At 34.8% G+C, this 3,348-nt stretch overlaps 1 pseudogene; it reads left to right on the top strand.

Annotated features, from left to right (window-relative positions):
* On the top strand, positions 1 to 3,069 carry LOC130826846 (probable protein phosphatase 2C 25; annotated as a pseudogene).
* The last annotated feature ends 279 nt before the right edge of the window (positions 3,070 to 3,348 follow it).

Raw genomic sequence — 3,348 nt, 5'->3', positions numbered from 1 at the left:
AACACAATTGAAAAAATGTCAGTAGTAATATCAAAATCCCCTGTATTTTCACCATCATAACATAAATCAATCTTTGGATCATCATCTCTTTCTCCTACATCAAGAATCTCTCCTTCTACCCATCCTTTTAGGCAGAGTATTGCTACAAATGAGCCTTCAACATCTGGATCTTCATCTCCTACACCAGTTTTAAAGAGAAAACGGCCTGCTAGATTGGATATACCTGTTATCAACATGGGTTTTGGAGTTCAGAATACACCAAAACCTGTAAAGGAAACTATGGTGGAAGATGAAACAGATGGGTTTTACTCTGTTTGTTGTAAGAAAGGAAGGAGAACTGTTATGGAGGATACATTTTCTGCTCTACTTCATTTAGAGGGTGATTCTAAACAGGTAATTTTATGACTTTGCTTTTACTTTATTGGGTTTATTTATAAGGCCATATTTTTTGTGGGTTTTTGTTTTTAGTGATTTATTAAATTATAGAACTTAATCTACTTTTGGGTTTAAAGTGATTGTTATGTATATGAATTTATATGAATTCATCTTTATTTTTTTTGTGAGGGATAGATGTAGTAGTTTTAGGTAAATTTTAGATGTATATATTGAAATGTTGATATGGTTGATTTAAATTTGAAAGATTTTGCCTTTATGAATACTACTTGATGGGTGATTGGAAATTTCAGAGAATATTTTTAGCAAATTTTGATGAATGTTAGTTGGTTGAGCTAATCTTCCTACGATCATTAGTTTTGGGAAACAATGAATTTGATCAAGTGTATGTGCAAGTTAATGCTCTTGACCCCTGGGTTTGTAGGCCCGAGCCCACAGGTGTCCCGCGAGTGGGCCACGATAAGATTACGTGACGAATTATAATGGCCTAATAAATAATAAAAACTTTTAGTCTATGGGGCTTCTAGTTTTGAGATCGACTCACCATGTGACGGTCTCACACAAGACGGGCCGCATGAATTTAGATGAAAAACCAATTTGAACATACTGAATATGAAAACCAGTTAGTGATTACTCCTATTCGTGCTAAAGATATTGTTAGAGTATATAATATATCGTAGGTTCGCAATCATAGCTTAAAGCTTTTGTGCTTGCTATATACTCTAGGTTAGATATGCAGTACTTGTAAAAAAAAACTGGCATAGGTTTTGATTTATGATGTGAAATTACTGCTGCAATTGACTATAAGGACTACTATGTAGTAGATTATAGTCGATGAATCTTAATATGATATATCTTATGATTATTGGTTAATTGAGTGTCATCTGACATGTTATGCTACAATTCTTGTATTGTTTAGGCTTTCTTCGGTGTATTTGATGGTCATGGAGGAGTGAAGGCCGCAGAATTTGCAGCACAAAACCTGAATAAAAACATCATGGCAGAAATTGTAAGGAAGGACAAGGACGGTATCGAGGAGGCAGTTAAACAAGGCTACTTGAAAACAGATTCAGAGTTCCTAGAACAAGAGATTCATGGCGGTTCGTGCTGTGTTACTGCCTTGATCACTAAGGGTGATCTTATTGTGTCTAACGCTGGTGATTGTCGCGCTGTTTTAAGTTGTGGTGGTGTGGCCGAGGCACTCACAACTGAACATACACCTTCGAGACAGGACGAGAAGGACAGAATCGAAGCCTTGGTAAGAATCACATTCCGTAAACCTTGTCACACTATAACAAGTTTAACTTTTTACGACATTGGATTCAGTGACATTAAAAAATTATCACTGATTTATAATTTTAGTATAATAATTGTTGATTTCTATTTTAAGTTTCATTATAAAGTGATTTAGTGACATTTTATTTGGCCTTTAGTGGCATATGTAATTGTTAGTATAGTCTATAGTGGCATTTATGAGAAATGTTACTAAATCCTATGTCGGAAAAGCTTTAGTATGATTTTTTATTATGCTGCTAAAGTGTCTATTAAATGTCACTAAATCCACTATATACTATTAGAAATTTGAAATAGCTCGTGACTTTTAAATTAAATGTCGCTAAATATATCCCACTAAAAGCAAATTATGTGGTAGTGTCAGTTTTAATTGTTAAAATATATGTTACTCAGAATACTATACAGGCACTTGTGTTTGACTCGACTATTGTCATAGATGGTCGAGGGTTCAATGCTCGTACGTAATTTAAGTACAGATGAGTGCAAAATTGGACTAATGGGATATATGATGGTTATTCTTATAGGGTGGATACATTGATTGTTACAAGGGTGTATGGAGAATCCAGGGATCACTGGCTGTGTCTAGAGGAATCGGAGACTTGCAACTCAAAAAATGGGTGATTTCTGAACCCGAAACAAAAGTTATCAAGATAAAAACCGATGATGAATTCTTGATCTTAGCTTCTGACGGATTATGGGAGAAGGTAATGCATCTTAAACAAATCAATACATCTTGATCATTGTTATGTTATTAGGAATCAGCACGATGAACGAAAAATTCGCTAATTATATGTTCGTATTGCAATTCAGGTAACTAATCAGGAAGCTGTCGATATTGCACGGCCTTTGTGCATAGGAACGAACAAAACTCAGCCATTACTTGCTTGTAAGAAACTGGTTGATTTGTCTGCTACGCGAGGCTCTCTTGACGATGTTAGTGTGATGGTGATCCAATTGCCGCGGTATATGCTGTAGCTCTCTTCTTCACTTGGGTGAATTGTAAAACTAGCTTAGTTGATAAAGTCGACATCTTCGATTGTACAAAGTACTGGATTACATTGCTTAGATGGGTATATAGCATGGTGCAAGATAATCAATGATTTAGTTCTATATTTTCAACTTAGTGTCATTTTGGAGGATATCATTCATGTTTTACATGTATATATCATATTCTTTACCCTAATGCTTTTGTACTAATCTAATAAAGCACAGACTGAACTTTTTGACATAACATACAGTGTTTCACTTTGTTTCTTCACATTAGAGATGTTCAAAGCTGATTCGATGATTCAAAATTTACCCGATTTCAAACCGACCCGAAACACTTAACCTGGAATTAACCGGATGATCCGAATAAACGCCGCTACTTCACATGTAAAGAAGATGTGCATCACTAAAATAGTAGATTATTGACTTGCGAATAATGCTTGGTGGGTAATCAAATTACAACATAATTGTTTTAAAAAAAGTGAACCTTATCAAGTGTATATGCAAGTCAGCATTCATTACCAATGGGTTTGTGGCGAATTAAGGACTCACATATTACGTTACGAATGCAAGTTATGTTGTTGCATATTACGTGACAAATTGTCACAGGCTAACATATTTTAAGATATCCTGGGATCTCAATTATTAGTTTTAACTTTTGGTTGAGTTAATTCC

The sequence above is a fragment of the Amaranthus tricolor genome, chromosome 11 (assembly GCF_026212465.1).
Source record: "Amaranthus tricolor cultivar Red isolate AtriRed21 chromosome 11, ASM2621246v1, whole genome shotgun sequence".
Lineage (NCBI taxonomy): Eukaryota > Viridiplantae > Streptophyta > Magnoliopsida > Caryophyllales > Amaranthaceae > Amaranthus > Amaranthus tricolor.
This window is presented reverse-complemented; position numbering and strand designations above follow the sequence as displayed.